This window comes from Phyllobates terribilis, unplaced genomic scaffold, assembly GCF_046119375.1.
Source record: "Phyllobates terribilis strain yellow unplaced genomic scaffold, ASM4611937v1 Scaffold_1__5_contigs__length_1240528914, whole genome shotgun sequence".
Taxonomy (NCBI): domain Eukaryota; kingdom Metazoa; phylum Chordata; class Amphibia; order Anura; family Dendrobatidae; genus Phyllobates; species Phyllobates terribilis.
In genome coordinates this window covers 207,958,675-207,976,381 of record NW_027362761.1, presented here as the reverse complement: position 1 = coordinate 207,976,381, position 17,707 = coordinate 207,958,675, and positions in this window count along the sequence as shown.

The window sequence follows — 17,707 nt, the reverse complement described above, 5'->3', positions numbered from 1 at the left end:
CCTTGTCCCTGAGTAAAACGTCTTTGTGCTCACCCATATGGCAGGCAGCTCGGGCCTTCCTTATGTGTCGCTCCCACGTGGCAGTGCTGGGCCCTATGGTGCTGCTGAGCCTTCGGGCGTCTGATGGGGCCAGGAGACCTGCAGTCTTCTGCCCTCCGGTTTTTGCTGCTGGGCCTTCAGTGCCCCACAACCTCGGACTCCGGTTCTTCTGTGCTTCCCTTTCGGGTGAACTGCCGTGCAGCTCCACTCCCTAGGTCTTTCCTCATCGACGTCCTGACTTCAACTCCTCTCTGCTCTCCTCACACTAACTAACCCCTCCTCCAGATCCCAGTTGCTAAGGGGAGGAGCTCCCCTTGCTGGTCTGGAGCCAGGAAAATGTTGCATGCTAGCAAAACTTTATTAGGGGACCCCTCCTTGCTTCCAGGCATGGCATCACCCCCTTGTGAGGGAGGCAATGCCACTGTGGCAACCAGACTCCTGGGGTGCCACATTCCCTCCTAGTTAACTTCAGTACTCCCGGACTGAGGATGCCTTTTTGAATTAACAATCAACAATAACAATTCACATTACAAACAGTTTACAAAATCTCAAAAGGCAAAAACTACAAAAACCCAAGCAAAAACGTACAGCAGTCACTGCGGCGCTTAGTCTTTACGCCACAATCCGGGGACTGTCTTTTTTCCGGATAATTGAAATTTGGCTGGTGGGAACCGCATCAACCCACTTTGTGTATCGTCCCTGGACGTGGCTTCAGGGCACGCTGTCATTGGGCCTGGTTTCGGCCATGCCTGCGGTTTATTTTCAAGGCCACTTACTAACTATTTTCAATATTGTCCTGACCACACCTAGTCCTGTGGTCCGATTGTCCATTAATTTAACAAATATATATATATATAGCATTATTTAACGATTACAACTATATATAACATACACTTTTATTCTCTTACACTTTAGTTCCTCCAGCGGGCAGGGAGCTGACCTTTAGTACTCCGGGTTGATCTACGTAGTACATTTGTTGTCACTGACCTACCCTGGTCCCTAGTGTCTACCCCTGGTGTGGTGGGTTCAGTGTGAACTACACTACAGGTAGTCTGAGGTAACACCAGTAGGCTGGGTAATCTCCTACGAATTCTTTGACTCACCCTGGGTACGACTGGTTCACTGCTAGCAGAGGGTAGATTCTCCTTATCTGCTGCTGATGAAGCATCTGTCTCTGAGGCCGATTGGTCTCTATGCTGTTCTGGAGCCTCTGCAGCTTCCGGTGAGGCCGCTTGGAGAAAGGTCAGGACCGGTACCACAATTGCTCTGTTCACCTGCGTCCAAGACCGGGGAAATGCTCCAAGGACTGTCTGGACCGTTTCCTCCACTTTTTCTGTGGGCTGAGGGCTGTCTTGGTCTTCTTCTTTGTGTTTCAACTGTTAGAACCCTCCTGTTTGTTTTTTCTATCTTGTGTTTTGCGTTCACGTGACCATCTGCCTTTATATTTCAGCTCCGCCCTTCTGGCTGTGCTGGACTTAAGTTTTTGACTGTTTCTCTAGCCTGGTGCTTCGGTGCCTTTCTCTGTCAACTTCGCTTGGTCCTTCTGGGATCTTTAGTACATTTTTGTCAGTTTGTCTTTTGTGTTCTGCAACAACTTCTCTGTTTAGGAGGTGTCCCATTTTTGTCCCAGTCCTAAGTTCTTTTAGGGACCCCTCCCTTTATGCTATAGATCTTCGTTCCGACTAGCCGAGGACTAAGGCGGGTCTGTTCGCTAGGAACAGTCAGCCCGCTACATCGTAGGGATTCAGCTTAGTCTTACTGTAGGGACAACTTTCCCCTATCTTTCCTTAGTACATGTTGCAGATCATAACATCAACTGTTCAGGGCATTTCTTCAGGTGGTCTCTTGAGACTGCCGCTGAAGTTTCTCCTCCATCTTTACTGATGAGGCACACCTTGGTGTTATTGAAATTTGAAGGTAAGACTGTGTCACGCCCTGCGGCTGCAGGCTGTCACAGAACTCCTGGGTGTTGCACAGACGGATTCTCCCCAGTGGCCTCAATACATGCAGACACCTCCACCCAAGTCCACTAGATGGAGCCCTGTCAGGTATATATATACTGGGGGGTGGAGTTCAGGAAGTCAGTCAGTGGGAAGCAGTGAGTGTGACACGATGCTGCAGCACCAGACAAGCTGAAGTCTGTGTGGCTAAAAGCCAGGCTAGGCCCAAGCTGCGGGCTAGTCTGGCTAGTGGAGAGCCTAGAGTGGGCTAGAAGGCAAGGAGAGGAGAAGAGCCATGAGGGACAGAGGAACCACAGAGGGTTCATCCCCTGATGCAAGCCGGGCACCGGGCCCGAGCCTATTGGGACCTCCATGCCCAGTAGGGAATCTGGCATAATGAGGAGGATTTAATATCCCTCGGTCCACCCGTGAATGCCGCACATTTAGAGGACTAGGTACCACGAAGGCCCCAGCGTCCAGGGATTGTGGTAACCAGGGGAAAGCCCTCGCCGCAAAGAGCAGATGGGTGAGAGAAACATCAAGGAAGCTAGACCCTGTTCCAGGCAGGTCAGAAGCTCCAGGGAGAGAGACAGGAGGATACAGAAAGGAGGCCTTACACCCGCTCACTGGGGAGCAAGTCCAGAAGTGCACACCACTTACAAGTACCCCGGACCGTACCTGCCTACCATCTGCAGTAAAGGTACTGAAACTAGCCCCGGTGTGTGTGTCTGTTCTTCCTCTGACCTGGCTGGGTCCCCTCTCTCCTGCATCCCTTCACACCATCCCTGCCCTGGTGGCCTGCTCCACCTGTGGGGAGCAGAAACACCTCAGCTGCCATCCCAACACCCCCGGAGGTCTGAAGCAGCGCTGGTAATCCTTACCAGGTACCACAGGTGGTGTCACAAACTATTTATTTTATTTTTATTTTTATCCAAGTTTCAATCCCCTTTCTCAAGAGTGACCCCAGGGTACGGGCCCGGGAACCGACCACCGCGACATCCCCAAACCAGGTAAAGGCTCGGGTACCGAGTCGTCCCCATCCCCTGGGCGCGTCAACCGTGTATGGCTCAACCTCCCACTGGTCATCTAATTTGTGGACTCGTCTCTTCCTTTTGAGTACTTGTTCTCCAGGTGACAAGGGAACTGCAGGTGTGTGCTGATTGTAAGTTTTCTCCTGCTTCTGTCTCGCCTGGGACAAACTTCTCTCCACACATTCTTGCACCTTGCGGTATTGTTGCTGCCGCTCTGTATCCCAATCTGCATCTGGTGATGTCATCTCTGGTATTAAAACTCCCATGTCTAAGTCAATGGGTAGCTTACCAGGTCTTGCTCTCATCAGGTAAGCGGGTGTACAGTTGATGGAGTTCACTGGGATATGGTTATATAGGTCCACCAAATCTGGTAAGTTCTCTGGCCACAGGCTACGTTCTTCAAGGGGCAACGTCTTCAACAGGTCTATCACCACCTGGTTCATTTTCTAACACAACCCGTTGGTCTGGGGATGATACGGCGTCCTTATTTTCTTGCAGCCGTACAAGTTACAGAATTCCTGGAACACTTCTGCTTCAAAGGCTGGACCTTGGTCGGTCAGCACTCGTTCAGGGTAACCGTACGGACGACAAAAGTGTTGTTGAAACGCTTTGGCTGCCATCTGAGCCGTCTGATCTTTAACTAGCACTACTACCAAGAACCTGGAGTAGTGGTCTACTATGGTGAGAGGGTAGACATAGCCTGACCGGCTCGGGGCTAGCTTCACGTGGTCCAAGGCTACCAGTTCAAGTGGTTGTTTGGTGATTATGGGCTGCAGGGGAGCCCTCTGGCTATCACGGTCTTTCCGTCTCAGGTTGCATGGACCACATTCTCGACACCATCTCTCGATTGCTTTCCTCATGCCAACCCAGTAGAATCGCTCACGTAGCAGGACTTCCAACTTCTTCCACCCGAAGTGTCCTGCTCCATCGTGGTACGCTTCTAAGACCATTGGCGCATCCCTCCTCGGGACTACCACCTGTCAGACCTGTTCGTGTGTCCGGGAGTTGATACTTCTTCGACACAGCTTTCCCTCGTAGATGAACAGTTTGCCCTTCTCCTTCCACAACTGTTGGGTCTCCTGTGGAGCATCTAGATCAGGGTGCAAGTCAGCTTGTGTCAGCAACTCCTTTACCAGGCGGACAGTCGGGTCGCTATCCTGCATCTCTGCTCATCCATGGTGGGGCAATGGGTTGAACGTGGCCTCTCTGTTGGCGGAGCGCTTGTCCCTCACACAGTGGGAGCACTGGGTCACCCCGTGACGATGGAAAGTGGGTAGCTCTATCTCCTCTAGCTCTTCCGGGTCTCCCCCCCCCCATCTGGCAAGTTGGGCATCCTGGACAGCGCATCAGCATTTGTGTTTTTATGCCCTGCCCGATACTTGATGGTAAACTCATAGATAGACAGTCGGGCCATCCATCGTTGCTCTAGGGCACCAAGCTTCGCAGTCTCCAGGTGCGTCAGAGGGTTGTTGTCCGTGAAGACTGTAAATCTGGAGGAGGCAAGGTAGTGTTTGAAGCGCTCTCTTACAGCCCAGACTATGGCTAAAAACTCCAACTTGAAGGAACTATAGTTGTTGGGGTTCCTTTCCGTGGGCCGGAGCTTCCTGCTGGCGTAGGCAATCACTCTCTCTCTGCCCTGCTGTACCTGGGAAAGCACTGCTCCCAATCCCACGTTGCTGGCATCTGTATGAAGTATAAAGGGTTGGCCATAGTCAGGGTAGGCCAGGACTTCGTCTCCAGTAAGAGCCATTTTCAGTCGACGGTTCTTGGCCTTCTTGGACTGGCCCACTAAGAGGTCCTGCATGGGTACCGCTATCATGGTGAAACCCTTGATGAATCTCCTGTAGTAGCCTACCAGCCCAAGGAACTGCCGCACTTCCTTGATAGTGGAGGGTCTTAGCCAGTCCTTGATCACGGTGACTTTTTCAGGGTCTGGTGCTACACCTTTGGCACTTACCACATGGCCTAGGTACTGCACCTTGGGCTTCAACCGGTGGCACTTGGACGGCTTTACCTTCAGGCCAAAACCAGATAGGGCTTCGAACACCTCAGCCAGGTGCTCCAGGTGGTCTTCATATGTCTTCGAGCAGACAATTACGTCGTCTAGGTACAGCAGGACGGTTTTGAAGTTTTTGCAACACTCCATTAACCGCTGGAAGGTTCCTGGGGCATTGCAGAGCCCGAATGGAATGCAGCTGAACTCACTGAGGCCCATTGGTGTTGTAAACGCTGTCTTTTCTCTGTCCGCCTCTGCCACAGGAACCTGCCAGTACCCACTGGTGAGATCCAAAGTGGAGAAATAATTAGCGGATCTTAGTGCAGCTAATGATTCCTCAATTCTGGGTAATGGGTAGGCGTCCTTATGGGTAATGCAGTTAATCTGCCTGCAATCAACACACATCCTCATTGTACCATCCTTCTTTCTAACGAGAACTAATGGAGCTGCCCAGGGGCTACAACTATCTCTGATCACCCCAGCCTCCTTCATCTCCCCTAACATTCCTTTGGCACATTGATAGTGAGCTGGGGGTACAGGCCGGTACCTCTCTTTAATGGGCGGATGATCTCCCGTGGGGATATGATGTTGGACCCCTTTTACCTGCCCAAAGTCTAGTGGATGTTTGCTGAAGACTCGCTCATATTCTTGGACCACCCGGTATACTCCATGCTTTTGGTGCAAAGGGGTGGAGTCAGTGCCCACTTGTAGCTTCTGACACCAATCCTCCATCTGCCCCTTGGAGCCATTATCCTCCGCCGGTTTGGACGGAGGCAAGGGTTCCACTGCCTTTATTGCATTGTTACTGACAGTGAACAGCTTACCAAAGGTGGCATACCGGGGTAAATGGACCTCTTTCTCCCCACAATTCAGGTTGCGTATCGGTACTCTCCCCTTGTGGACATTGACTACCCCCCTGGCTGTCAAGATGGTGGGCCTACTATCAGAGTACACGGGTTCTACCAGGGCCTGATAATCTTGACCCCTGAGACTGATTGCTGCCCGACACCATATTAACATTTCACTCCTAGGGGGCATTGCAATGGGGAATGGATCACTCATTCTGACTTCTCCTCCAGACAGCTCTACCTGTTGTCTTTTCATCAGGGCTCTGATATCCTTCTGCAAAACTCGCTGCTGACTGGAACTGGCAGTCACTGCGACCTGTTGCAACAAAACAGTAATTTCCCCAAGACAATTCTCTATCACATTGCTACCTATAGTTATCATAGGATGACTTTCTCGGCGATCAATATCTACAATAATCATTCCTTGTGATGGCAATTCTACTCAGCCAACTTTTATGGTCACCTCTTTATACCCCACCTGAGGCAAGGGCTGACCATTGTTGGCATAGATGTTAAGATGTTCATCTGGACTGCGGGTAATGTCTGAATCAGTGCAGTATTGTTTATAAAGGATATATGGCATCGTTGTTACCTGGGACCCAGTGTCATCGGGATGCCATCAAGCACGACAGGTAGGACCGGTCGTCCTCCCACGTACTTGTCTCGCCAGCTTTGTGGGCCTGGTCGTCTTACTCCTGGGGGATTGGCCCTCTGCCCCAGGGGTTGCTCTTTAAATTACAGAATCTTGCGTAGTGCCCCGCCTTTTGACAGCGGCGGCAGATGGTTGTCCGTCCTGGTCGTAGCGATCGCTGTTCCTCCCTCTGGTTGGTGGAATTCTTCTCTGACGTCGCCACGGGACGTCATCTGGACTGGAAGCCAGCTGGATCTTTTCCTTTGGAGACACTTGCATGGCCTGCACGGTTTTGGTTAGTGTAGCCATACTTTTGGTCAGCTCCTGGACCTGAAGGCGTAGGTCTGCAGACGGATCATTATCTAGGGTCTGCACGTCAGCCTCTACAGGTGCTGGGGAAAAGGACGCCACCTCCTGGTGGTATGTGATAGCTGGGCGCCGGAGGGGTGCAGTGCCACTTGGGGTTGATTCTCGCAGCACCCGGATGGCTCGGTCTTTAAATTGCGCAAAGTCCAGGTCAGGGTTTTGCAGGGCCATAATGCGCAGCTGTGTCCGGTGAGCGCTAGACAGGAGCCCCTCAATAAACTGTTCAGTTAGCAATCTGTCCTCGTCTCGCACACTGTCGGGGTCTACCTGTTTAATGGCCCACAGCGCCTACTGCAGGTTTAGGGCATAGTCTCGTACACTGTCCTGCACCCTTTGTTTGCACCCGTAGAACTTCATTTTAATCTCTGCTGCTGTGCGGGTGTCAAAGGTATCCTTCAACCGGGCCAGTATTTTCTTAACAGTGTCTTTCTCCCAGCCCGGCCAGGACTTCACCTCTCTGTGGGCTGCACCGATTAGCTGGCCTATGAGGATGCTGACTTTTTGCTCCTCAGACAAGGGGTACACTTGGAACAAACTGCGCAGCCTCTCCTCAAAGTCGGTCAGGGTGTGCGACTCCCCTGAGTACTGGGGCAACCACGCCGCCCCTGATATATACGGCATTGATAATGGCATTACAGTGGCGGCAGCCACGCCTGCGGCTGAATCCTCTCCCAGGTTGGGCATCTTCCTCCCCCCCTAGTGAACCTCAGCCAGGTCCTGGGTTTCTGCTGACATACCAATCTGCTGCTCTGCATGTCACTGTACAGCTGCACTCTTGCTGCACAGCTTCTCACACTTGTATTCACAGAGCTGCAGCAGCTGGGTGGATGGGATCACACAGCCCTCTGCAGGGGGAGGCGACAATCTCCCCCTCAGTCTGATGCAAAGGGGAAGGCTGGCACCTTTCAGCCTGAGTGACAGACAACGCTGGTACAGTCTATGCAAGTGGGAGGGGCCTATTTTGGCACCGTTTCCGAGGCTCCGCCCACGATGGGACACTCCGCATATCATTAACTCCGCATGTGCTACAGTAATGGCTGCAGTTTATACAGTTATACACAGTCTTTGTGGCACACAGGACCCGGTTTTACCGGGCATCGTGAATCCTGTTCGTGACGCCAAGTTGACGCGCCCCCTGCTTGGCCGTGGGGTACTCGGCGCTGGGCCGGTCCGTGCAGGGGATGTCACAGTGGCAGTGACCCGGTCCGTGACCCAGGGCGGTCAATAAAAGGGGATTATAGTTTTTATAGTTTAATGTTCGTGACGCCACCTGTGGTATGCGGCTATATGGAGCCACCGCTGCGGTGCAGATCTTCTGGAGCTTATGGTGACGCAGCAGAGTTGGTTCAGCTCTCCACAGGCAGAGCTTAGCTCCAGGGCAGGAAATAGTGATATTATAGATGTTGCTGTGCAGTGTAGTGCAGGGGATGGCGCAGATTATAACCAGTCCAACTAAAAGAGGAAACGTACGTTGGGGTTTGTAAACGGGGGATTCCTCCACTGTGGGGTCCGTGCATGGTGCTACACCATGCCTAAGTTGGGCATGGTATCTTTTAACCATATCCTCTATCTGTAACATAATGCTTCAATTTTGTGGTTACTTACTATTGGTCCTTTTGTGTTATGGTGATTCACAATCTTTGTGGTTTCTAGAGAAATATGGTTATTTGTGATTATAGTAATATACAATCGATGTGGACTGATACTATCCTCTTTACTATCATGTATGTTTCATTACAGTATGCTATTTGTCCTGTAAATTAACTACTATATTGAATATATAATTTATGGACTTATGGCTGTATACAATTGATTGTACATTTGTGTGAGCTATGCATTGACCCCTTTTGTGCCCACCTGTCTTGTTTCAGAAATAAGCTGTGAAATTACATACCATCACTTGATTAAATATTTTTAATTGCATGCCTTCTCTCCTTTTTCTCTTTTTATTTTTGGTATCCATGGTCGGAGTTTCATGTGTCTGTTGACTATAGTCTCTCACACACATTTTATGGATTGTATGGAAGTTTCATACCTAATATCAGCCCCCAGCTGAATACTTAGCCTTTACTGGCTATTAAAATGGAGGACCCCCCAAAAAATGACATGGGGTCCCCCTATTTTAAAAGCTAGGCAGACAGCTGGGGACTGATATTAATAGCCTAGGAAGGGGCCATGAATATTGGCTCCCTCCAATGCTAGAAACAGGAGCCCTCAGCCACCCCAGAAATCTGGCACTTGGCCTCACTCTGCCCACTGCCATGTAGCGGTGGCAGGGGGTAATAGGGTTGGGGTTGATGTCAGCTTATAATGCCAGCTGACATCAAGCCCAGGTTAGTAATGGAGAGGCGTCTATAAGACTTCAAAGCAGAATGAACAAATAGACAGCAGAACAAAAATAGTCCTTTTCCTTTTTTTCCCATGCGGTGTAAGTGATTAGACAGCTTTATTCTTGAGGTCAGTGAGATTATAGTGATGCCAGATTTATATCGGGATTTTCTGTTTAGCTGCTATCACACAGTAAAAATATATATATATATATTTTTTTAAAAAATCGTTTTGTCATCGCCATACTCTGAGAGCTGTAACTATTTTGTTTTTTGGCAAACAGAGCTGAATGACAGCTTATTTTTTTGCGATGACTTGGAGGTTTTTTGGTACAATTTTGGGACAGAAAGCGTTTTTTTGATCGCTTTTTAATCAGATTTTTCAGACACAGATTGAACAAAAACCAGCAATTCAGTAATTGTTTTTATTTTTTGCTTTGTTCACTGTGCGGTAAAAATGATAAGACAGATCTGTTCTTCTGGTCAGTACGATTACAGAGATACCAGATTTATATAGTTTTTATGCTTTGCTACTTTTACAGACTAAAAACAATATTTTACAAAAATGAATTTGTTTTGGCATTGATATATTATGAGAGCTGTAACTTTTTTATTTTTTGTCAAATGAACCAGGGCTTGTTTTTTTTGCAGGACTGTTTTGCGTTTTTATTTGTAACATTTTTTTGAGTATGACTTTTTAATCTGTGTTTATTCCATTTTTTCTGCCAGTATGATGAAAAAGCAACATTTTTGACGTGTTTGTAATTATGTTTTTTTTACAGTGTTTGGCATACAGAATAAATAACATGACAGTTTTATAGTTCAGGCTGTTCTGAATGCGGCAATACCAATTATGTGCACATTTTTTGTTTTTTTTTTTAACGCAAACGCTGCAGTTTTAGTGGTGAAATGGCTTTTCATGATTTGTCTGTGCTTTTTTGTGTGTTTTTTTGCATATTTTATTCGACTTTTCTCACTTTTTCACTTAGTCCCACGGTGGGACATATATTTTATTTACTTTGATTGCTGGTCTCATGCACTGCTGTAGTCATGCAGTGTGTAGTACCTGTGGGTGTCTCACTGACACAGCCTGTGAGACCCAGCTTATAGCAGGATCTTACAGACCATTGTACCCTATGGTCATCAGATGAACTGCCAAAGGGGGTCTTTTCACTCCCTTTTAACCACTAAAATACCGCTGTCATGATTGGTATTTAAGGGGTTAATCGGCTCCGATCGGTTAAAAAACTCTCTGGGGCCGATGCACGGGGTGTCAGCTGTCACGTCCAGCTGTCACCCGTGGGAACTGTGCCTACTTAATTATTCCTTAGTGCCGTTAAAAAGCGGCGCTGAGGAATAAGGCCCCTTAATGACCACCGTCAAAAGGCCTATCAGTGGTCATTGAAGGGGTATTCCCATCTCCAAGATCCTATCCCAATATGTAGCAGGTGTAATAATAATAATATTAGCAGATACCTCCAATTAGAAATGTAGTATAGTTCATCTGATTCGCTATGTCTCTTTCCTCATGTGCAGGCATTGCAGGACCTTTGGTATCCATGGTTATGACCACTAAAAACTAGCTAACTAACTGTCACTACATCAGTGGTCGTAACCTTGGATACCTACTACATATTGGGATAGGATCTTGGAAAAGGGAATACCCCTTTAAGGGTTTAATTGAACTGTACTAATATTAACAGCCATGCTCAGCTGAGGACGCCAAGACATTTTGATTTAAAGGGGTTGTCCACTACTAGGACAACCCCTTTTTGATCTAAATGTTTCGCCCCGATAAAATAAAAAAGCTGATGCTCACCTCCTCTTCCGGCGCCTTTACAGCGGTGTCGGCACTTGAATCCCCGCGAATCTCGTGTGGTTGTTATGACATGTGTCACAACAATGTGAGTGCTGACACCGCTGGAACGGCACTGGCACAGGAGGTGAGCATCAGCTTTTTATTTTAATGGTGCTAAGCATGGCATATGAGAAAGGGTTGTCTAGGTAGTAGACAACTTCTTTAACCCCTTTGCCACCGTGGGTTTTTCGTTTTCGTATATTGCTCCCCTTCTTCCCAGACCCATAACTTTTTTATTTTTCCATAAATATGGCCATATGAGGGCTTATCTTTTGCGGGACGAGTTGTACTTTTGAATGACACCATTGGTTTTACCATATCATGTACTGGGAAACGGGAACAAATTTCCAAGTGTGGTGAAATTGCAAAAAAAGTGCAATTCCACAATTGTTTTTTTTTTTAGATACCAAACATGTATAGGTTCTTTTTTATTTAAGTGGTGAAAAAATAATCCAAATTTGTAAAAAAAAAAAAAAAAAAAGTCCCATTTTCCAAAACCTGTAGCATCTCGATTTTTCGTGATCTGTGGCTGGGTGAGGGCTTATTTTTTGCATGCTGAGCTGCCATTTTTATTTATACAATTTTATGGTAGATACAATGTTTTGATCACCCGTTATTGCATTTTAATGCAGTGTTGCGGCGACCAAAAAAATCTGATTCTGGCGTTTAGATTTTTTTCCCGTTACACCGTTTACCGGATTAATTCTTTTGTTATATTGATAGATTGGGCGATTCTGAACGTGGCGATACCAAACGCGTATTTTTGATTGATTTTTAATTGTTTTATTTCCTGCTATGTATAACAAAAGTGCTCCTCTGCTATGAGCACAGACCGATGGGCGGCGCTCAAAGCAGATCAGCTATGACAACCACAGAGGTCTCCTGCAGACCCCAGGTTCTCATGCCAACCCATCGGCGGCCTGCAGTCATGTGACCAGCGCGGTGATGGGCAGATCTTATGACGCGCTTCCGTTACGTGCATGTCAAATGCCGCTGTCGGAGTTTGACAGCAGCGTTTAACATGTTAACAGCCACGGGTGGATCGCGATTCCACCCGCAACTGTTAGGGACACATGACAGCTGATCAGATCAGCTGTCATGTCCCCGGAAAGTTGCGAGCTCATCGCTGGAGCCTGCGCCAAAGATAGGGATGCGACTTTGAACATACTCATACATCCAAGGTCGTAAAGGGTTTAAACTGGAGAAAATCACTAAACAGAAATAGGTTTCACATCTTTCTGTACCTGTATTTTTTTTACTAAAAACGCTGCAAAAACTGATGGCAACATTTTTTGCTATGTTTTTGCGGCTTTTTTGCACTTATTCTTTGCTTTCTCTGGGTGAAAAATGCTGCAAAAATGCTGTAAGAATTGACATGCTGCAGTTTTCAAAAAAGCAGGAGTTTTCCAATTCCGTCAGGAAATGTGCTTGACATTTCTGAAATCACGTAGCTTTTGCAGGTACTGTAAAAAGCAGCTTTTAATTTGCATAAAAAAATTAGCTTTTGTTGAGTTTTTGGTGTTGCAGAATTTCTGCACCATTGCTGCACCAATTAAGTAAAATAATTTACTTGTACTTTTTTCGAAAATATGCAGCATAAAAAGCTCACCGTGGAAACATTTTTGATGCAGCAAAACTACGCAACGTCAAAAACGCACCAAAAGCTCAACATGGGAACGTAGCCTCAGACACTCTTATTTTACAGGACTATTCTAATTTTTCCCATATCACATGGGCCACATTCCTCAGCTGCACCTGCACTTCTATGGTTTGCACACCCAGGTGCCTACTAATGTCTTCACTCTATAAATAACATCACTATGACTTTTGTCGCATACTTCATTTCTCGTCTTTCCTTATTTTCCTAGAAACTAATATAATTTGAGTGGTGTCGCATACAAATAATGCATAGATATCAATTTGTCTCTTCTGTTTTCCTTTTTTATTTCTTGTGCTATTATTCTAAAAGGCAGACTTCAGAACAATACACAAACCTATAATCCTATTTTAGGTTCAGTGTATAGCTAGTGCCAGCTGCTATATATCAATCACCTTCCTGTGTCTTCTCCCCTACCTGCAGATCTGTCCGTCATTTCCTCTTGTCACCTGGATGAACATGTTTGTACAGAGCTCAGTCATGTGGAACATTGTGGACACAAGGATGACAAACATGGATATTAACTACACCTCAGCTGCAGATGCAGTTTATTTTTAGATATACCTGATTCACTTAGATGGGACAATTCTAGTAAGGTCTGTGCACACTGCGTCTTTTACACGCTGACACAGCCTCCGAGTTTTCCCAGGTGAAAGCAGTCATTATTGAGGCGCCTCTGCCACCAGCGTCTTTTGTTCTACACTGTGAAGTATAGAGAGCGGGCAGCATCTGAGTGGAAACTGCCTTAAAAATGAGCATGTCACTTATTTTAACCACTTTGTCATCATTTCCGAACCCTTTAAGGGGAATTACCAAGGTCTCCAAGATCCTATCCCAATATGTAGTAGGTTTAATAATAATATTAGCAAATACCTCCAATTAGAAATGAAGTATAGTTTTTCTGATTCGCTATGTAACTTTCCCCACATGCAGGATTTTGCAGTAGCTTATCTGTCCATAATAATAATAATATAATAATAGTTTTTATTTTTATAGCGCCAACATATTCCGCAGCACTTTACAAATTTTAGGGGGGACATATACAGACAATAGAGAATAAGCATATCTCATATCGAAAGGAGTGAGGGCCCTGCTCGCAAGCTTACAGTCTATGAGGAAATGGGGGAGACACAAAAAGTAAAAAGTACATATATTGTATAATGCAGCCTTGATATACTAAATAGGATAAATAATAATACATGGACTGGTCGCCAGCCAGTATGTGTACAGTCCTGACAGAGGCTATTAAGTGCATGGTTGGTATGAACCATGGGGGAAAACTGGGATGGACAGAGTGTGTTTAGGCGATACGCCACTCTAAAGAAATGTGTTTTTAGGGTTTGCTTTAAACTGTGGGTATTGGGAATTAATCGAACTGTCCTGGGAAGTGCATTCCAAAGAATTGGCGCAGCACGCGAGAAATCTTGGAGACGGGAGTGGGAAGTTCGGATTATGGAGGATTTTAATTTTAAGTCATTTGCAGAACGGAGGGCACGTGTAGGGTGGTAGACTGAGACAAGAGAGGAGATGTAGGGGGGTACTGAAGCATGGAGCGCTTTGTGGGTAAGCGTGATAAGTTTAAATTGAACTCTATATTGGATGGGCAACCAATGCAATGACTGGCACAGGGAAGAGGCATCGGTGTAGCGGTTGGCGAGGAATATGATCCTGGCTGCTGCATTAAGGATGGATTGCAGAGGGGAGAGTTTAGTAAGAGGGAGACCGATTAGTAGAGCGTTGCAATAGTCAAGACGAGAATGAATAAGAGCTACAGTAAGAGTTTTTGCCGAGTTAAAGGTGAGAAAAGTCCTGATTCTTGAGATGTTTTTGAGGTGTAGATGACATGAACGAGCGAGTGATTTGATGTGAGGAGTGAAAGAAAGATCTGAATCAAAAATGACCCCAAGACAGCGGGCTTGTTGCTGGGGAGTAATGGTTGAGCCACAAACGGATATGGAAATATCGGGCACAGGTAGGTTAGTGGAGGGAGGAAATACGAGTAGTTCAGTTTTTGAGAGATTCAGTTTTAGGTAGAGGGAGGACATAATGTTAGACACAGCAGAAAGACAATCACTGGTCTTTTGTAGTAATGCAGGGGTGATGTCCGGAGCAGAGGTGTATAATTGGGTGTCATCAGCATAGAGATGGTACTGAAAACCAAATCTACTGATTGTTTGTCCAATAGGAGCGGTGTATAGGGAGAAAAGAAGGGGGCCTAGGACTGATCCTTGAGGAACCCCGACAGTAAGGGGAAGTAGGGAGGAGGAGGAGCCAGCAAAAGACGCAGAGAAGGAGCGGTCAGAGAGATAGGAGGAGAACCAGGAGATAACAGTGTCCTTGAGGCCAATAGTGTGGAGCATAGTGAGGGGGAGCTGGTGATCCACAGTGTCGAATGCTGCAGAGAGATCCAGGAGAATCAGCAGGGAGTAGTGACTATTTAGCTGTTAGTAAATCATTAGAGACTTTAGTGAGGGCAGTTTCTGAAGAATGTAAAGGGCGGAAACCAGATTGTAAAGGGTCAAGAAGAGAGTTGTCTGAGAGATAGCGGATGAGACGGGAGTGGACGAGGCGTTCCAGGAGTTTAGAGATAAAGGGAAGATTGGAAACAGGTCTGTAGTTGGCCGTGCAGTTCTGGTCAAGGGATGGTTTTTTAAGTAATGGTTGTATTCTGGCGTGTTTAAAAGAAGAGGGAAAGATACCAGATGAGAAGGAAAGGTTGAAGATTTTAGTTAGGTGAGTGGTGACAGCTGGAGCAAGGGACTGAAGGAGATGTGAGGGAATAGGGTCACTGGTGCAGGTGGTAGGGCGAAAAGATGCAAGGAGCCTGATCACTTCATCTTCCGTGACTGGTTCGAAGTCAGAAAGTGAGCAAGATACAATGTGGCGGGGGAGAGCATGCATAACATTTGGGGATTGGGAGAAAATTTCCTGTCGGATATGGTCAATTTTTTCTTTGAAATAATTGGCCAGATCGTCAGCGCTGAGGTCAGTGGTCGGGGCCTGTGTTGTTTGATCGAGGAGAGAATGAAACGTGTCAAAGAGTCGTTTAGGATTATTGGAAAGTGAGATAATGAGGTTGTTAAAGTAGGTTTGTTTGGAGAGGTGAAGGGCAGAGTTATATGTTTTCAGCATAAATTTATAATGGAGGAAATCTTCGGGCAGATTTGATTTTCTCCACAGCCGTTCAGCGCACCTGGAATACCTCTGGAGAAGACGTGTTTGAGGCGTGTGCCAGGGTTGTCGCCATCTATGCTGAATTTTTCTTTGTGTAGGAGGTGCGGCTTCATCCAGGGCGCATAGCATTATTTTGTTATACACTGTGTTCCAAATTATTATGCAAATAATATTTTCTCAGATTTTCCCAAATTACCTATATGAATTGCAGTCATTGTAATTTTCCAGTCAAATAACTATTAGAGTACAATTGAAAGGTTTTTGTACAAACTGCCTATGATAACAGTATATTTTTAAAAAAATAAAAAACTCAAACTGCACTCAAAATGCATGTTCCAAATTATTATGCACAGCAGAGTTTTCAACCTTTTCATTTTAATAAAGAACAAAAAAATGGTCATTTTTGAAATTATAAGCATTAGCAGGTTATTACAAACTGAAATCAAACAGTTTTCAACTCAAAACTTTATTCTAGGTGATGTAACATTTGCACATAGGACCCCTTGTTCGAAAGGAGCTTCTGAACTCACTCGTCCATTGAATTTGTCAGGTTTTGGATGGTTTCTGCTTTAATTGTTTTGCATGAGGACAGAATACCCTCCCAGAGCTGTTGCTTAGATGTGAACTGCCTCCCGCCATCATAGACACTCCTTTTGATGATGCTCCAGAGGTTCTCAATGGGGTTGAGGTCAGGGGAGCATGGGTGCCACACCATAAGTTTGTCCCCTTTTATGCCCATAGCAGCCAGAGATGCAGATGTGTTATGTGCAGCATGAGACGGTGCATTATCATGCATGAAAATGATCTTGCTGCTAAATACACGGTTCTTCTTCTTGAACCATGGAAGGAAGTGCTGTTTGAGAAACTCAACATACATTATGGAGTTCATCTTTACCCCTTCAGGGATCCTAAAAGGGCCGACAATCTCTCTCCCCATGATTCCAGCCCAAAACATTACTCCACCTCCTCCTTGTTGGCGCCGTAGCCATGTTTGCATGGGGTGTCCATCAACCAGCCATCCTCCACTCCATCCATCTGGACCATCGAGATCATTTCATGGGTTGGGAGAAATATCACCTGCGACTAATAGAAGGAAGATACAGAGAGTGAGCAGATGGTTGAGTGATTTGTGTGAGCGTTTCCTGTGTTGTATGGTGGGAATGAATGGATCTGCGTGGTATAACATTGTGAAGAGAGCATGACAACTGTTATGGCTATCCATGGTTACAACCACTCATATAGTGCCAGTTAGTTATCCTTTACTGGTCATAACCATGGATATCTAAGCTATTGCAATGCCCTGCACATGGGGTAAGCGACACAGTAAATCTTAAAAATCATACTACATTTCTAAGTGGAGGTATTTGCTAATAGTATTATTATTACATTGGGATATGATCTTGGAGATGGGAATACCCCTTTAAGCGGTTAAAGGACGTGAGAAAAGACAGAACATGTACACAGCAATATCGTTTTGACATTGCCTTGCATTATGTTCATTTTATAGAGTGCTTTTTCAGGCGGATTCTGGGGGGATTCCGTCTGAGAAAGACATCGTTTGCCAAAGACCCTACGCACAGTCCCACCCACAAGTTCCTACTCGAAGCACGAAGCACCGAGGATTTAACGAAAACCAGGCAGCAGATTTTTACACTAAGGGCTCATACTCATTTGCGAGAAAAACGGACGAGTTCAATCCGATAAAAAAATCGGATTGCACTCGGACCAATGTTAATCTCTGAAAAACAAAGATAGCAGCTGACAGCACCAGCTTACTGAGGACGCCCGTTCAGCGTACCAAAGAACCCACTTGGAACTTCATCATAGTAGAGGAACAAAA